We start from the raw sequence: 20,068 nt of genomic DNA, 5'->3' as shown, positions 1-20,068 counted from the left end.
TTGTAAGTGATGCGTTGCGACTGCCACAGTGACTCTGAGGTAAAGAACAGAAAGTAACATGTAAGATCGTCACCGGGTCTGTTTGTACTTCACCATAGGGTACATTTTTTTCTATCTCTACTGAAGATGCTCATAGTATATAGAAAAAAAAAAAGACTTCCTGAAGAATGGAAGGATTAATGGAGGAAATTTTCTTCTCTAGACTGAACTCACTTGCTAATAAGATCGATGAGCATTTTAGTTCGGATTTGGAATAATGTATGATTTTAATTTCATTGATCCATGGTTGGCTTCCTTGCCACATGTTTGATATTTTCTTATGCAAACACTGAAAGGGTATACCCTCTGGGGCTCTGAGATGTAAATGATTGATTTCAGAATAGTCAGAATGGAAGAAGTCAAGTTCAGTATATTAAGCCACCCAGCTTCTTATATGGGGAATGCAATTCTAGTTAAAGATAAAACTTCATTCACGACCCAACAGCAGTTTGGACCTGAGACCTCTTTCCCACCAAGTCAGGGCTACCTAAAGGATGGCTTGGTAGTAAAGCAACTTTTCTAGGAAAATATCAAGCTGGATCTAATGTATCACAATGGCATTTAGAACTGGCCTGGATGCTTCAAGTACATACTGTTGTGTCTTATGAAAAATCAGCCGAAGTGCTTGTGCAGATGTATAGTAACTGATTTTCATAAAATACACAATGGTATCTACTGGAATTTCTGAATCTCTATTGTAAACAAAAGTTCTAATAGGCTGGTCACACATTCTGATGAAGAAATTGATAGGCAAGAGATGTCTATGTAGCTGTATCCCGGCTATAACACAAAGCTTTCTTTTCAATGAGGTTTTCTGTGTCAAGTCCTAGCAGCTAGATTTGTGATACTCAGACAAAATATGTTTTCCTCAAGTAGATTTTTGTTATTAAAAGGGAATGCAGCTAAAGGAGAAGTCTCAACATTTATTAAGTATGACAAGTAAGCAGCTTATACAACTGTGGCAAACATATGTTTTCACATCTGTTTTGAGTAATATCATCATGATTTTAAAAATGATTTATAGCTCTGGAAATTATAAAATGCCAGCTTTGCTATTGTGTGGAAATTTTTAGAAAAGGAAGAAATATCATTAAAGTATGCTTCGTGTAGCCTGTCTCTTACTATGCCTTGTGAAATTGGGTGACAATGTGATACATGTCTCCGATGATCATTTACATTTTGCCTTAAATTTTCACATGTAGACAATCCAAAGCCTTTATTATCTGGGCTTTCCTGGCGGTAACGTTGAGTGAGACTATGTCCAAACTGCAGTCGCTGTTTTAGTTTCAGCTCAAAAACTCGAGTGTGACTCAAGTACTGTATTTGGACTGAGTGAAGCGACGCCTTTGATTTTACATTCCAGGTAAACACTTGACTGAAGTGAAGTCAAAGGACAAACAAATTGACACAAAGGAGATCCTTTTCCCTGAGCAGCTTCTGGCCTCTCCAGCCATTAGCAACAATGAGGGCTTTTGCTATTTGACATTTTTTATTGAACGTATTCGCTGAAAACTTCGTGTGTGCAAGAAGCAGGGATGATCAAATCTGAAATGCTCTAGAAATAGTGTAACAATGTATTTATCACCTTGCCCAAAACTGGAGTCAGCTGAACCGTTACATTTTAAATCAGTCTGCAGGCGACAGATGAAAAGCTTAGTCCTTTTAATATCTTCTGATCATAAGAATCTCAAGGGTATTTCATCTTGAATAAAAGTATTATGGTATTTATTTATATACCAATAGTCTACCTTCAGTGCAGAGGAGAGATTGGGATACATACTGACGCTATTATAGTATACATATCCTGTGTTTTAAAAGATGCTTCCCTTTCTGTACCGATTCCTGAGAAAACTTAGATGCTGCACTACATCTTTAAGGCCCAGTGGCATTATTCAGGTGCTTGGAAATGGTTGTTGATCCTTGTGGAAATGAGAAATATATCTTTTGAATATTGGTTTTTGAAAAATAAAGCCATGTGTTGGGCCAACGAAAACACAAATGACATTGCAAACGTACTTTACGATGAGGTTAAAATACATAATGGTGATTTCACTTATATGTGGAATTTACAGAACAAAATAAACACACATAACAGAAGCAGACTCATAGATACAGAGAGCAGACTGTAGTTGTCAGAGCGACGGGCGGAGGAGCGGGTTGGAAAAGGCACAGGGATGAAGCAGGATAAGTTGAGCATCACAGAATAGTCGCAGAGATGCAGATTACAGCACGGAATGCAGTCGATAATGTCGTGATAACTACGTCGGGGGGGCAGGTGGGTACATCAAAGCAGCGTGTGGGGGCCACTCTGTAAAGCACATGAGTTTCTAACTGCTTTGCTGTACGTTGGAAACAAACACCTTATAATCGTAAATGTAAACTGTAATTGAAAAATAAAAAATAAACTACTGTATGATCCAGAAAGTTTACATATACTTTCCAGAAAGAAGCACAAATAGGCAGAAGCACAAATATATAAATATATATATGCATATATATACATATTTATTTATATATATACATATATATAAAATACAATCATATTCAGCCATACAAAGAATACAATTTTGCTATTTGCCACAACATGGATGGACCTTGGGGACGGTAAGCAAAGTGAAATGAGTCAACCAGAGAAAGACAAACACTATATGATTCACTTACATGTGGAATCTATAAGTAGGTAGATAGATAGATAGATAGATAGATAGATAGCTAAACAAACAAACCTAACCAAACACAACTCATAGGTACAGAGAGCAGATGGGCGGTTGCCAAAAAGCACAGGGTTAGGGGGTGGCTGAAGGGGTGAAGGAGACGAAGACGTACAAACGCCCAGATAAGACAGAACGCGTCGCGGTGATACAATGCCCAGCGTGAGCACTATGGTCCATAGTGCTATATTGCACATTTGCAAGTTGCTAACAAAGTCAATTTTAAAAGATCTCACGGCAGAAAAATAATTAACATTGCTTGGTGACAGATGGCAGTTTTGCATATTGCAGCGAACACTTTGTAGCGTATGTAAATGTCGAGTCCTTACGTGGTACACGTGAATCTCATGCAGTGTTGTGTCTCCGTTACACTCCAATGAAAAGAACAGGACCGTTCCCTCCGCCCCTTAACTTCTCATTTCTGACAACCACTCTTCTCCGTTTCTATAATTCCGCCATCCTAAGAATGTTTACAGCATGTCCCTTTTGGAGATTGATTGTTTGTTTGTTTTTTTTTAACACAGCAAAATTCCCTTGGTATTTTTCCAAATTCTTACATGCGCTCAATTTTCTTTTCTGTTTTATTGCTCACTAGTACTCCACGGTATGTATGTATCCATTGTAGGAATATCATATAAAGCTTCTATGAACATGTATGTACAACATTGATTTCTCCCTTTTTTCTTTTATTGATTCTAGATAGAGGGGAAGCGAGGGAGATAGAGAGGGAGAGAAACAGTGATGTGAGAGAGAAACATCGAGATCAGTTGCCTCTTGTACACGCCCGACTATGTACTAAAGCCCAACCCACAACTCAGATGTGTGCTCTGACAAGGAATCACACCGGCAACCTTTCAGTTTGTGGGACGACACCCAACCCCCTGAGCCACACCGGCCAGGGCTATGGATAGGTTTTATGTAGGTATAACTTTTCATGTCTCTAGAATATATGCCCAAAATTGCAATTGCTGGGTCATACAGTAAGTATGTGTAGAGTTTTATAACAAACTGCCAAACTATGACCCAAAGCGGCTGCTCTATTTTGATATTCCTATCAGCAATATATGAATGGCTTGAGTTGTTCACATCCTTGTCAGGATTTTGTGTTCTCCTTTTTTAAAAAAAAAAAAATTTGCTGTTCTCATGGGCGTGTGCAGTGATATCTCACTGTGGTTTTAATGTACATTTCTTTAATGGCCAGTCATCCTGAACCCCCTGACTATTGTTGAATCTGACAGTTTCTTAAATATTCTAGGTACGAGTCCTTTGTTAAATATGAGGTTTGCAAATATTTTCACCACTCTGTAACTTCTTTCTATATCCTCTTATAAGGGTCGCATGCAGACCAATTTAAACAAAAATCATTTCGTCCTTCTTTTCTTTTATGCCATTTTTACCGTCAAATCTGAAGGCCCTTTGCCTGGCCCCAGGTCCTGAGACTTTCTCCTGTGTTCGCTTCTGTAAGTTTTATTGTTTTACTTTTTACATCGATGATCATGCTGTCAGGTCAAGGACCCTTTTCTCTGCTCCAGCACTAGTTTTTAAAATTTTATTTTTCAATTACAGTTGCCATTCAATATGACTTTCTATTACGTACAGCTGTACAGCACAGTGCTCAGACTATTACATAATCTACAAAGTGAACCTCCAATAATTCACGTGCCACACTATTGACTCCATCCCCTCACCTAGATGCTGTGTAGGTAGATGCTGTAACTATCGATTTGTGCTTTTTAACCTCGTCATATTTTTTACCCATCCCCCCAACCTCGTCCCGTCTGCTAATCATCAACTTTTCCTCTGCATCTGTAAGTCCGATTCCGTTTTGTTTGTTCATTTATTTTGTCCTTTAATTCCATATATCAATGAAATCATATGGTGTTTGTGTTCGCCTTGTTTCACTTAGCATAATTCCCCGTTGGTCCCTCCACACCGTCGCAAATGATAACATCTCTTCCTTTTCATGGCCAAGTAATAGTCTATTGTATACATGTACCACTACTTTTTATTTATGCTTTTTTTGGTACCACTACTTTTAAAAACTGAGGTTGTAATTTTTATTGATGTGTGTGCATCTTTACATTTCTTTTTTTATTTTTATTTTGGATCGGCTTCAGGTGTATGGCTTAGTGGTCAGCTAATCATGTATTTTACATAGTATTTCCCTGTATATTTCCAGGACCCCAACTGGCACTACACATAGCTATTGAAATATTATTGGCTATCTTCCTTATACCTTTACGTACCTGTGACTGTTTTGTAACTGCCTATTTGTGCTTCTTAATTCCTTCACAACTTTAACCCAGATCCCCAAAACCCCTCCCATCTGGCAATCGCTAGTTCACTCTCTGTGTCTATGAGTCTGTTTCAATCTTCTTTCTTTGTTTACTTTGTTCTTTAGATTCCACATATAAGTGACATCATACGCTGTTTGTTTTTCTCCCAATGAGTAATTTCACTTAGCGTAATACCCTCTAGGTCCATCCTTGCTGCCACAGCAGTATTTCCTCTTTTCTTATGGCTGAGTAGTATTCCATTGTGTAAATGCACCACAGCTTTGTTATCCAATAGTCTATTGATGGACACTTGGGTTGCTTCCATAGCTCGCCTATTGTAAATAACGCTGCAATGAAGATAGCGATCCGTATATTCTTTCCAATTACTATTTTGGGATGAATCAGATAAATCACTGGAAGTACAGACCCGGGGTCCTGCGGCAGATCTGCCTTTAATTTTTTGAAAAAACTCCACACTGCCTTCCATAGCGGCTGCACCAGGCTGCCTTCCCACCCACAGTGCACAAGGGTACCCTTTCTCTACATTCTTGCCGACACTTGTCACTTGTTGATTGATGATGGATGGCAGCCATTCTGACAGGTGTGAGGTGGTATCTCATTATGATTTTAATTTGCATCTCTCTGATAATTACTGATGGTGAACATCCACCTCTGTTTGGATGGAGAAAGCCTCAGTTCTATTGGTGGAAACAGGATTCCAGGAGCTTCTTTATAAGGGCTCAGAGGGCAGGAGCACAGTACAGGCAGACAGTTAACTTCAAAGGCAGGCACCTCAGTGAAGGCTTCTCCGTGAAGCGCATTTTGCGTGAGAGGCCTCTGTGTAGAAATCGCTGCTAGCCTGGGTTCTTTTTTCCTTTTCTTCTAATTTTAGCCCAGTTAGCCACCAAGGAGTCCTTTCTTAGTAGGTGTCTTCTTCCTCAGGCTTTATACTTCTGAATATTACTCTGTCATATGGATATATGCCATTTTATTTATTCATTCACCAGTTCCTGGGATGCATCCACCATTTAGCTGTTATAAATAATACCGCTATGAACATTTGTGCACAATTTTTATGTTCACTTTTATTTTCATTTCTTTTGTGTATATACCTTGGATGGAATGGCTGGGCCATACGTTAACTCTACATTGAACCTCTTGAAGAACAGACACGCTCTTTTCCAAAGTGGCTATAGAATTTTACATTCCCACCAGCAATGTCTGAGGCTCACAATTTCTCTCTAGCATGTCCAACAATGAACTATTATCTGCCTGTTAGATTATAGCCATTCTGTTACCGAATGTGGACCCGTTGCGGGGGACCCTGATGATATAACCAGAACCACGTCCCCCCCTTCCCCGGGGTCCCTTGGTTGGAGGTCCCTTGCCCCCCGCCCTTGAAATTCCGGCTCTCAATGGCAGAGTTTGGTGAAAAGGAAAGGAACTATTTATTCAAAAGTTATACAGGTTTGATGAATGGCTAAATGTCACTGTTAAATCGCAAAATCCCTTTAAGAGCCCCAGCAACACACAGAGTCCTGCCATACCCGCTTCGCCCAGTCAGGCCAGGCAGGGGCACCGTCCTTCAAAAGAGAAAGAACGGAGTCCAGAGCTTGGCTGGGCAGGCCTCTCGCGGGTCTCAGCACCATCCACTGCGGCGCCGCGATCTCCAGCTCTTAAATCAAAACCACGTGGCACCTTCTCAGGGCCCATGAGCAAGGAGTCCTTTCCTACCTTTCCTTCCACATGGTCTTTGCATTGTTCCCCTGCGTTTGTGTCCTTCTGTCTCTCCCGCAGGCCCTCTCTCCCCTTCCCAGTTACATCCTGGGTTACAGTTTATGCAAACCTGCCAGGGGAGCCTTGTTGAGATGCAAAATAACCATCTTTGCATATGACATCTGAAGCTAACCTGTTACTGGACATGCAAAATGACTCTCAGTGGCCCTGCTCCATGTCAGGTCAGAAGCTGGCCTGTTAGTGATCCATGAAGAGAATCTGCTCTCAGTGGCCCCGCTCCAGGTCCCCCATCCCCCGTGGCGACCCGCCTTGGGGACAGTGGAAGAATATCTTATATTTTTCTTAGACACCCCAAGTTCTGAACCCTGTTACAAATCCCCCCTTCGGGAGAACCTGGCTGTGCCCTGTTACAATTCTGTAAAGTGTTATCTTGTGGTTTTATTTGTATTCCCTGATGAATAATGACATCAGGCACCTTTTCAGGTGCTTATTTTCTATTTTCATACCTTCTTTGGTGAGATACCTATTTAAGTCCCATTTTCATTTTTTAATTAAGGTGCTTGTCTTTTTGTTTTCAAGTTTTAAGAGTTTTTTATACATTCTGGATAAAACACCATTAATAGGCATATGATTTGGAAATATTTTATCTCAGTCTGTGAATTGTCTTTTCTTTCACAGTATTCACTGATGAACAAATGTTTTTAATTTTAGCGAAATTCAATTTATCTGTTTATTTCTTTTGCCACATACGCATCTGTTGTCATATCTAAGAGTCATTTGCCAAAACAAGAGGACGCTCCTTGAAGGTAGAGTCCTGTTGTTGATCTAAAAGTGTTATAATTTTAGTTCTTCCACTTAAGTCTACAAACAGTTCTGAGTTAACTTTTGTGTTTGGTGTTAGGTAGGGAACCAATTTCATTTTTTTGCATGTGATTTCAGTTCCTTTGTATATATACCCAAAAGTGGGATTGATGGAGCATATGTTAGTTAGGGTTTAATTTTTTTAGGAACCTCCATATGGTATCTTATAGTGGCTGCACCAATTTACATTCTTACCAACAGTGTACGAGGATTTCAGTAACCTCATAAACATTTGTTATCTGTTTAAAAATTAACGATCCTAACAAGTGTAAGGTTTTATCTCATTGCGGTTTGGATTTGAATTTTTCTAATATGAGCGATGCTGACCATATTTCCATGTACCTGTCTGCCATTCGTGTGTCTCCTTTGAAGAAATGTCTATTTAAGTACCTTTGCACTTTTAAAAAACAAACAAGTGAGCAAAATAGAACCAGAGACATGGAAATAAAGAATAAACTGATGGTGACCGGGAAGGAGGAGGGGGACAATGGGGGACAGAAGGGGAAGGGGCAAGTCAAGGGACATGTATAAAGGACCCATGGACAAGGAGAACTTGGGGGGAATGTTTGATGTGGGGGGGTTAGGGTGGGGGAGAGCAATGGGAGAAAATTTGGGACACCTGTAATTGAACAACACTAAAAAAATTTGTTTTAATTTAAATTAAAAAATCAGGTTATTATTTTTTCTATTGAGTTGTAGAAGTTCCTTATATGTTTTGGATATTAACTCTTTATCAGATTTATAATGTGCAAAAATTTTCTCCAATTTCATAGGTTGACTATTCGCTATGTTGATTTTTTTTTTCCCTTTACTCCCCAGAAGACTTTTGGTTTGATGGACTCCCACTTGCCTTTTATTCTTGGAATTTTACAATCTCGGGTTTCATGTTTAAGTATTTCATCCTTTTTTAATTGATTTCTGTGGATAGCTTAAGATAAGGGTCTAAATTTCATTACTTGTCATGTGGATGGACAACTTCCCTAACACAGTTTGTCGAAGAGACTATTTTTTGACCATTGTATACTCTTGGTGCCTTTGTCAAAGATTGGCTGACTATACAGACCTGGCCTTATTTCTGGGCTCTCTATTCTGTTCCATTGGTTTACAAGTCTGTTTTTATACCAGTACCACACTGTTTTGATTACTATAGCTTTGTAATATAATTTTGAGGTTGGGGTCCCTTTTTGGTTCCATATGGATTTTAGGATTGTTCTTCCTATTTCTGTAAAAAATGTCATTGGAATTTTGATAAGGATTGCATTGAATTTGTAGATGCCTTTGGGAAGTATGGACAGTTTAGCTCTGTCAGGTCTTCTACTTTATGAACATGAGCTGCTTTTCATAAATATTTTTAAATTCTTTTTAAATTCCTTTCATCAATATTTTGTAGTATCAGTACAAAAGTCTTTCACCTCCTTCGTTAAATTTATTCCTAGATATTTTATTCTTTTTACTACAATTATAATTGGGATTGTTTTCTTAACTACTATGGTAGTTCTTCATCAGTGTATGGAAACACAACTTGCTTTTGCATACTAGTTTTGTATCCTACAACTTTAATGAATTTGCTCATTAGTTCCAGTAGAATCGATGTGGAGGTTTTAGGGTTTTCTACATATCAGATTATGTCACATGGCAAAAAGAAATACTTTTCTTGGTTTTGATATGTCAGATTGATGTTTTGTTTCTTCGATAAAACCGTCTGGGTCTTGTATATAATCATTTTTATGTGTTGCTGCATATAGATTGCTTATATTTTGTTGAGCATTCTTGCGTATGTATTCATAATTGATATTGTTCCATAGGTTTTTCTTTCCTTGTGATATCATTGTCCTGTTATAGCATCAGGGAATTACGATGTCATAGGATGAGTTGGATGGGAAGCGTTCTCTATCTTCATTTTTATCTAACAGATTTCATTAGTGGTAAAGTATATTTTACAGTTTGAGGTATTCCTTTGACGAATGAGAATTAATTTTTTTATAGTGATGAAAGAAGGATAGAGAAAACAGGTGCGTAACACCTGAAACAGCAATAGACAAATGTAATATGGGAATTAATTCTTCAGAAGTTTTCTGACAATTAAACTGAAAGCATCCAGATGGACTGAACAAGCCACAAACAATGAGCTAAGGAACCAAGATGCACATAAAGATTTTAAAGCACAATGTTATTTTATAACACCTGAAAATGTTTGGCCTGTTATTTATTTTGGACGATTTTGATCTGTGAGCTCGATTTTTTTCATGCCGTTTTTCAGATAAATACTTCAAGGCATGCTTTTATATTTGTCATCAATGATGTTTTTGCTGGTAAATATATATATATATATATCCTTATATCTATTATTATTATATCTCCAGATTAAAGCTCGCTTTTCCCACTTTTTAAGGTCATGGCAAAAGAAAGCCTTTAATATAAGTAATTTAACATTGTAAATTAAAATGACAAGGACTTTTGAAATCACTTTTAACTTTATCTCAGTTTCTATTCCCATACCTGAAATTCATGTTACAACATAGTCTGGCACTATTTATAAAGGGTGGTTACCACGAAGACCACTTCTGGGAATAATTTGACAATCTCACACGAGACAGATCAAGCAAATAGTTTATGGCTTTTAGAAACCCTTTCTGGGTCTTTTTCCCCCTTTGTATCAAAATCTGTCAGGATCATCTGCAACACTTTTGACACTATCTGACCTGTTTTGATTAATATGATAGGATTGCACTCTTTAAAAATTATTTGCACCTGAAGTAGAGATTTGTTATAATTTTAATCATCTTTATTTAGACCAACAGCTTAAAAACTGGCAATAACGCACAAAACAAACTGGATATAAGCAGAGTATATTTCTGTTCACTCAACCAAGAGCCTTTCTTAAATAACGAATGAACTGTGCGTGTATATGGGAGCTGTATTCTAAAAGCAATATTTGTGATTGTATTGAATTAAAATGTGAGAACTCAAATTAGATAAAGTAACTTGTTGTTACTAAGCCATCTATGAAAATACGAGAGTAGTGTTTTTCTAATACATAGCCTGTATTCAGGCTTAAGCTAATGAAAAATAGAGTCATTTGAGTGCAAATATAAAAAAATAGACCCATTCACTTGACTGTATTATAAAACAGCACTTTAAAAATACAGTTTACTCCATTTTCTTTTTCATTGACTCCCATAGTTACACATTGATCTAGCAATATTTGTTAGGCAAGGATAAACTCTGCAGTTAGTATTTAGAAAACGGTTGTATTCTAATCCAAAACAATTTACTTATAAGTCTAGTAGCAAATCAAATAGTCAATTAATGTATTTCTATGTATTTAAATTTAGTTTTCCTGGCTGTTTAGAATTTCATCATTGAGATAAAAAGCATACATATTAATTACTATAAACATAGAATTATTGTGTTTTTAAAATCAAACATTCAATGTATAGGTTCAGTCTTCTAATCATAAATACTTTTCAAAGTTTTTATTTACTTATTCTGGATGTATTTGGATACCTATATTATATAAGTCCCCATGTAAATTTTTAAAAATTTTTTAAAATTTAATTTAATTTTACTGAATTTATTGGATGACATTGGTTGATAAAATCATATGGGTTTCAGGTATACAACACTTCTACAAATACAGAATACATGTTAGACATCTATTCTCTTGGATTTATGTGTTGAAATTTTTACGAAATAGACAATAGAGAGAGAGATGCAAAATGGAAAAAGTATATGAAAAGCTAATCGTTACTGTTCTGAAGAATATGTAGAAATTAAGAGCCATTGAATAGAAAAGCTTAAGTGACAATTATGATTTTAACTACTTTTAATCTCTAACACAAAACTTGGATCCAATTTGTACTCAGCACACCATTTGGAAAACATTAATTTGTTTACTTCCTGTACTCTTTGTGTCTAAACAGAATTTTAGCAGCAGTTTCCTGTCTGAGAGAGTACATTTCCTCTCATGGAAAACAATTGGCAATTTAACTAAAAAAGTTAATAGAAACATGAAAGTTTTTAAACATGGGCTCCATTGAGTTACTCTATTTCAATGCATAGGATGTAATGAGAAAACTATGTGCATAGTTAAGACATTGCGATACCTACATATATAAATCTGCATTAAGCGTGATATCATTCTATCTATAGCTACACCCATTCTTCTAATATCTGGCCTTCTAAGCAAAAGAAAAGGAATACTTATCAAAAGATAAATGCAAGATGCTACTCATCTCCTGATTATATCTCAGTCATTACAAATTAAAAGATTTTTAGATGGGAAGGAAGTAAACACAATTATTTTAAAGGTTTTTTTTTTAAAAAAAAGAAATACCTTTTTTAGGCGTAGTAACAGATGGACAGAGGAAAGTTTCCAACCGTCCTGTATTTAAACTGTCATTCAGCTGCAAATGGATGAAACATGAGAAACAACTATGTCGTCTCGTGCACCCACTGCAAAAGCTTCCTCCAGCGCCTATTACCTGAAAGCTGTCACTGAGATCAGCGGAAAAAATAACAACCTAAAGGCTTTATATCTCTGTATTAGTATGTACAAGCAGTGTTTTTCACATAAATATTTTTACAAATCTTCATGAATCTCTTGCTACTCGGTGGGTGTAGAAGTGAGAGAAAGCTGAATTTATTGTTGCCCCTTCATACTCTTTTTTTTTTTATCATTCAAATACATTTGTCTCCATTTTCCCGCCACCACTTCCCCCTGCCCCACCCACCCCCACCCCCCACCCTCCATCCTTCCCCACTTTGGCTTTCTCCGTGGGTCCTTTATACACGCTTCTTGACTTGACCCTTCCCCTTCTTTTCCCCATGACCCCCCTCCCTCCTCCCTTCTCGTTACTGTCGGTTTGTTCTTTCTTTCAATGTTGCTGGTTATATTTTTCTTGCTTGTTTTGTTGATTCGGTTCCACTCCTAGGTGAGATCGTATGGTATTTCTCTTTCATCCCCTGGCTTATTTCGCTTTCGTCCCTTCATATTCTTTTTGGAGGGCCTTCCATTTATAAGTTTCCTTGCTAGTCCCCGGAGTTGGGACGACAGCTGCCAGATAATTGGGAAAATTGAGAATTTTCTCTTCTCTAAAATACTTTTTATCTCTGTAAAAGGATGAGACATCTTTCTGCATGTTGCTGATTCAGAGTCAGAAGGGCACAATTTTTGTGAAGATGGCAAACTCTCACTTAAAAAAAAGATATCAGAAGCGAACTAGTATAGTGGGAATTATGTTTGGAATGAAGAGTTCTGAGTCTTTGTCACAGCTTTTGTACCTAGTACGTAATTGGCCCTTGATAATGTAGAATAAATTATGTAAGCAATTAATCAATGGCATGTTAGACAAATTATTCTCTCTAAACCTTAGCTTTCTTATCTCTAAAATGGGAATAATATGTGGGCTCTAAGTGTTGGTCTGAAAATCATTTCCTATTGACTAATATGAGACTATTTCTTACATTGTCAATGTAGAATTATTTACATGTGGAGTAGTATTAGTTTCTTGTTTTAAAAATAAAAGTGTTACAGATAGAATTTCTTTATTAAGATTCTTCTATTTTTAATTTATTTAATTTTTATCTTTTCTTAAATTTATTGGGGTGACTTTGGTTAATAAGATTATAGAGGTGTCAAGTGTCCATTTCTATGACACATCATCTGTATATTGCATTGTGTGTTCACCACCCAAAGTCAAAGCATATATATCTGCTGTATATCTGACCCTCTTTACCCTTTACTACCCCACCCCTCTTCCCTCTGGTAACCACCACACCATTGTCTGTGTCTATGAGTTTTCACTTGTTTGTTCATTTGTTGCTTTCAGTTTTATAGCCCACATATGAGTGAAATCATATGGTTCTTAACTTTTTCTGTCTGATTCGTTTTACTTAGCGTGATATCCTCAAGGTCTATTCACGTTGTCGCAAATGGCAGCGTTTCATCTTCTCTGACGCCTGAGTAATATTCCATTGTTCATATGGACCACAGCTTCTCTATTCTGTCATCTCTCAAGGGACACTTTGGTTGTCTCCATGTCTTGGCCACCATGAATACGCTGCAGTCAAGATAGGGGTGCATATGTTCCTGTGAATAAATGCTGGGTTATATGGTAACTGTACTCGTAATTTTTTGAGGAGCCCCCATACGCTTTTCCATAGTGGCCACTTTCAAAGTTATTAGTAAAATCAACCATTAAAATCTGATGTTGGAGCCCTGAAAACACAATACAAACAGGTGTATACCTATGACGGTCTCCCATCTCTCACGTGACTTACATCTGCGCAGTTAAATATCCCCAGCGTCTTGTCAGTGTGTAGTAGTCTCCCCTTATCCAAGGGGGATATATTCCAAAACCACCACTCAATTTCTGAGGCTGCATGTAGCGCTGTACCCAGTATCTACTGTGTTTTTTCCTATACATACCTATAAAGTTTATTTTATTTTTTTTTAAAGATTTTCTTATTTTTAGAGAGGGGAAGGGAGGGAGAAAGAGAGGGAGAGAAACATCCCTGTGTGGTTGCCTCTCGCGCCCCCTACTGGCGACCTGGCCTGCAACCTAGGCCTGTGCCCTGACTGGGACTTGAACCTGTGACCCTTTGATTCACAGGCCGGCACTCAATCCACTGAGCCACACCAGCCAGGGCTAAAGTTTATTTTATAAATTAGGCAATTTTGTGGATAAATGATTGGTTCTTATTATAGATCTTAGCAAGCTCAATGCACAATGTTTTTTCTTCAGTTGAGAACTTTTACGTTTTCAACTTAAAGGAAGCAGTTTACAGCTTCTCTTTGGCATATGTGAAGAGCCAGGATCTCTACTCTGTGCTTTGGGGCCGTTATTAAGTATAATGAGGATTAGCTATCCACCAGCGCTGTGATACTGTGACAGTCGATCTGGTAACTTCTCTGGCTACTAAGTGACTCAGGAGCGGCAAGCACGTACAATGTGAACACACTACGCGAAGGGATGATTCGCGTTCTAGGGCAAGACCACATGAGATTTAAGATTCATTCTGAATGGTACACCGTTTAAAACTTAGGAATTGTTTATTTGTGGCGTTTTATATTTAATGTCTTCAGACTGAGGTTGACCACGGGTACCTCAAACCCCAGAATGTGAAACCATGGACAACAGGGGCCTATAGTGTCTGTTTCAAAATACTGAGCTACACTTTCCTTTCTAGCTATCTAATGGTAATTTGAATTTCAGAAAAAAAGGAAAACCTGTATATTTAGGTCTATGAATTAGATTCGTACTTGGTTTTAAAAATCTGTTGTTTCATATGTTTTAATTGATCTACTCAGACAATTATATGCTTTATTTTCTTCAGGGAAGCACAGAACAAATGAGAATGGCTGTATTTTGTTTTGTTCTGTTTTTTTCTGGTGGCTGAATTTTTCTCAGTCACAGACAACAGAAGTAATTCTTATAAGGTCCAAGTTTTATGCGTATTTATTCATATTTTCAGGGAAAATTAAAGCCAAATCTTTAAATATTAGCTTCTATATAAAAATCATTTAGTATAAAAACTGGATTAGTTTTCTATTGCTACCATAACAAGTTGCCTGAAACTTAGTGGCCTAGAACAACACAAATTTATCATCTCACGTTTCCGTCGGGCAGCAGTCTGGTACCTGCCTCACCAAACTGAAATCTAAGTGTTGGCGGTCTGTTTTCCTTTCTGTGGGCTCTCAGGGAGAATTGACATACAGGTCTTCCAGGTTGTTGGCAGAATTCAGTTGCTTGTGGTTGTTGAATTAAGGAACCCAACTTGCTCCTTCGCTCACAGGCCGTTCCCTCATCCTCAAAGCCCATCCTCAAAGCCTTAACCCTGTGGTGCGCTAAGATCTTATACTGCATGTCTCAGACCCACTCTTCTGCCTTCCAATTTAATGACTCCTGATTATAGTGGGCTCATCCTGATAACCCAACATAGTCCCCCGATCTCACGTCCTTAAGTTTAATCACTACTCCAAAGCCTCTTTTGCCATGTAAGGTAACATATTCACGGGTTTCAGGAGGTAGATGACATTTCATGTACTACCTACCTACTGCACACACATACAGAGAAAGATTTTAGGTTCCAAAGCCATGGGAAAAGTGAACAACCACTTTTTGACATTAGACTGGACATCTTATAAACAAAGATAAATGATAGCCACGATGTAAGGGTAACTGCAAGACAAGGGTATAGAAAATGAAAAAAAGGAAGTGGCTATGTTTTTTTCCTCAGGCTCTCGAGTCCATTTTTGTATTATATGCACAGGTAAGAAGTAACGGCATCTGGTAGCAATTAATATTTTCTTTTCTCTTACAAAATCAGCTCTAGGGAACATTTTATAAATAGTGTATAATGATTTCTGAAAAATATGATTAACGCTGCTTGCGGATTGAGATATGAACTTGACAAATTTGTAAGATTGATACAAAACTCTTTGAAAAGGGAGAGATTAACATTCTCTATATCGTGGGCCAAGATTGGTGTATTTCTACTATTAGCCATTGGTCCGTATTCAAAAATGATAAATACTGATGTTTGCTATGGAAATAATTTTGCTAAAAATAATTTTAAGAGATTATCTTTTTGTTTCTTGTAATGGTTACGTTCACTTTATTGAAAATGTTTTACATGCATATGGAAAGATCCCTGCTTCGATTTGTAAAACAGATTTTAAATCATTCAAAAGTATTGGTGTCCACAAAAATCTCCTTCTAAACTGATGTGAAAGTTTATTCCTTATTTTTGTAGTTTCAAATTGTGAGTTTGATTATCACGATGCCTGTTACAGATGTTTCACAAACTTGTGAACACTTTTTAAATGACAAGGATGGGCTATTTACATTTAGCTAAAGGCAAAATATAATATGATGGGCACATATCATTGATTTATCCATGAAACTTACTATTCCACCTTACTTGGATCAGTTTTAGTAAATTCCAGCACTTATTTATCAGAGTGTCATCAGTCCAGAAAGATCTAAGCCCCTCGCTACAAATGTGCAGTAACTGTTGAGCATCAGCGAATGGCCTTTGCTTTCCATAATGCAGTCATTCAAGTAGATAATGTTCATTAAGAACTTACTATGTGCCATACATTGATTGTTGTAAGTACTTTGCATGGACTATCTCATTAAATCCTCACATTACATTTTTCATTTATGTATGAGAAAACTGAGGCCTAGAGAGGTCAAATTTCTTACTCAAACTCACACATGAGAAGAACTAAGTTTCATTGCAGCATCACTCACTGTGGCCAAGACATGAAAGCAACCAAAGTGTCCTTCAATAGATGATTGGATAAAAAAGATGTGATATAGCCCTTGCTGGTGTGGCTTAGTGGATTGAGCATCGGCCTATGAACAGAAAGGTCATTGGTTCGATTCTCGGGAAGGACACTGCCTGGGTTGCGGGCCAGGTCCCTAGTTGGGGGTGAGCAAGAGGCAACCAATTGATATTTGTCTTCCTCTCTTTCTCCTTCCCTTCTCCTCTCTCTGAAAATAAAATCTTTAAAAAAAATACAATGTCTTTATAAAAGAAAGATGTGATACATACATACAATGGGATACTACTCAAGCCTAAGAAACGATGAAGTACTGCTATTTGAGGCAATATAGATGTTGAGAGAATCATGCGAAGTGAATTAAGTCAGACCAAAAAAGTCAAGAAGCATACAATATCAGTCATATGTGTGATAAAAAGCTGAAAGCAACAGATGAACAAACAAGACCAGCAAACATACAAAAACTCATGGAGACAGACGACAGTATGGCGGGTACCAGAAGGAAAGGTAGGTGTAGAGATAATAAAGGGTAAAGGGGGTCAAATATATGGTGATGGACGGAGGTCTGTCTTTGGGTGGTAAACACACGATGCAACATACAGATGACATATCAGAATTGTACACCTGAAAACCTATAATTTTATTAACCAATGTCACCCCAATAAACTTGATAGAAAAAGAACTAGGTTTCATACCCAGGTCATGGGAAATATTCTTATCCACTATTTTTGGTTACTCCTAGTACATCATGAAACTGTACCGATCATTAAGTTTAGGTGTTAATTAGATTAAGAAGCATGGCCTTGCCATTTAATAAGTACTATATGACAAGGGGAAGGTGTGAAACAGCATATTGCAGGAAAAGTAATTCTAAACTTAGAATTAGAAGGCCTGGGTTCTAGTCCCACACTCTTCATTTGTCAGATGTGTGATGTTGGATAAATCACTTAATATTTCTCAACTTTAGTTACCTCATGGGTAAAAAGGGGGTCATATTTCATTGTATGACTTGTTAGGAGGTTCACATGAAATATATATCAGAGGACCTTTCACTGTACACATGTTAGATATCAATTATAAGATATTGTCAACCGCAGAGCATGAGATAGTAAGAATTATTCCAGGATGGAACGACAGCGACACCGTGATTAATGCATGATATTGAACAGGATTGAACTGAATCATCAAGTGTTTACTCTCTTCTTCCCTTTCCTTGTCTTTTATATGTGAATTATTATTTAAAGTGAGATTATTCTAGACCTTAATCATAGTCTAGGAAAACACATTTTATACTTGACCCACAGTGATCTTTTGTTTCTCAATATGTAAAGTACTTGTATAATGTAAAATACTTATGTAGTAAATGAACAGAAACCTAATAGGCTATGGGACCCCTTATTATTTTTCCCCAAGGCCTTTTCTAAAGTAAATGATGCTTGAAAGCTAACGTCTCTCACTGCTAGCACTTCATTCTTGAAACATTTCTTTCTTCTATGACTTTGCTCTCTATCCTGTTCTTCCTCTTTCCTTTCTGGCTACCCTTTTCTAGTATGTCATTAGTACACTTCTTTCCCTCTTCCGTGTTTAGATGTTCCCGAACATTCTTTCCTCAGCATGCTTCTTTCTCTAACTACTTTTTTCTCTTGATAATCTTGTCCATATCTATTGCATTATCTTCCAGCTCTCGGGAAATGAATCCCAAATAATATCATTTGTCTTCTGAAATTCTTCAGTGCCTCAAACTTGTGCCCTAAGATAAATATTTATCTGACCCTGGCACTCAGACCCTTAAACAGAACAGCACCCTGAAACATGTCCATCAACTGGCTCCCAATAAAAAAAATAAATGAACAGCCCTGATTTCTAGCATTTGCCCAGTTCTGTGGTGGACATTTGCTGACTGTGACCAGCTTCAAGCTAATGACATGATCTCACTGAACAATACATCTCTGCCTTTACCTCCAGTCTTATCTTCTCTTTCTGCACCACATTAAACTAAAAATTGCTGGATATTGCTAGACATTTCTACTTCTTTGCCTTATACGTTGCTATGTTGTTCATACTAGTCTGTAAATTTGGAAAAGCCTCCCACTCCACCTTTTCCTACTGAAATTCCAATCAGCTCTTCAAGGCCCAATTCCTTGAAGATTTTCCCGATATCCACCCTAGCTTACTCTATGTTATATCTTTCTGTGAGCTGATATTCCCGATTCCAAACCTCCCTAACTTTTTCTACCATAAATGTCATAAATATCAGGAGCCCAGTGATTTGTTATTCTTCCTAGCAGTACTCAGCCCAGAGTCTTACTTGTAGCCTTTGTACCTGCAGTTGAAACAAGTTCCTAGCTCCTGGGCAGCCCAATCTCTCAGTCCCGGCTGGTCAATATGGTTTGATGTATTCCATTGGTGCATTTAAATTTCCTCCCTCCCCATTTTTTAAAGTAACAGAAAGAAGTTTACCTGTAACAGTTCACCCATACCCCTCAAAAACCATTTGTTAGATCTTATGTAGACTTGACCAATATCCAATGAATTTTTACAGTGAGCAGTTGTCTTTAATAATTAATTTAACATTATGGATTTAATTGACCATAGAATTTCACTCTTGTGGGAAAAGTAATACCACCAAACCCTCGTTCTTTATCTATTTTTGGGCTGCATAAGATATGAATTCCTATGACTCCATTATCAATTATGAATCAATGGATATGAATCCATTGGCTGCAATGTCTGAAGCAAAATCTACTTCCTATAATGGAGCTAATTTGCATTTTACTCATGGCATTACTTAAACATAATCTCTTCTTCCTTCCTAGTGGAAGCAAAATATCACAAAGAAAGAGATGTCCTTTAAGTATTCCAATGATATTTATTTGTTTATTTTTCCTATCATGAATTTCTTTATTTTTTTAATTTAGCGTATAATTTTCCATTACCATTTATCCCTCTTACACGCCACAGTGATGTCCGTGTCCATGAGCCCTTTTCTCTTTTTGCTGGGTCCTTCCACCCGCTAACTGCCCTACCCCCAGCCCAAAGCTTCAAATGATATTAACATTTTCCCTCGAAAACATCCAGGAAGCAGGGCACTGGCCAAAAATGGGGATGAATGGGCATACTGATAATCTATTTATGTAAATAGGGTGAAGACTTGT

The 20,068-nt window shown here is 37.4% G+C and overlaps 1 protein-coding gene across 1 annotated transcript in view; it reads left to right on the top strand.

Annotated features, from left to right (window-relative positions):
• DACH2 (dachshund family transcription factor 2) overlaps positions 1-20,068 on the top strand; it is a 389,866-nt gene that overhangs the window by 332,902 nt on the left and 36,896 nt on the right. The gene's annotated exons all lie outside the window — the stretch shown is intronic.

Source organism: Pteronotus mesoamericanus, unplaced genomic scaffold (assembly GCF_021234165.1).
Source record: "Pteronotus mesoamericanus isolate MK-2021 breed Mesoamerican mustached bat unplaced genomic scaffold, CSHL_Meso_final contig_177, whole genome shotgun sequence".
NCBI lineage: Eukaryota > Metazoa > Chordata > Mammalia > Chiroptera > Mormoopidae > Pteronotus > Pteronotus mesoamericanus.
Note: the sequence above shows the minus strand (reverse complement) of the source record. Positions and strands in the feature narration are given on the sequence as shown.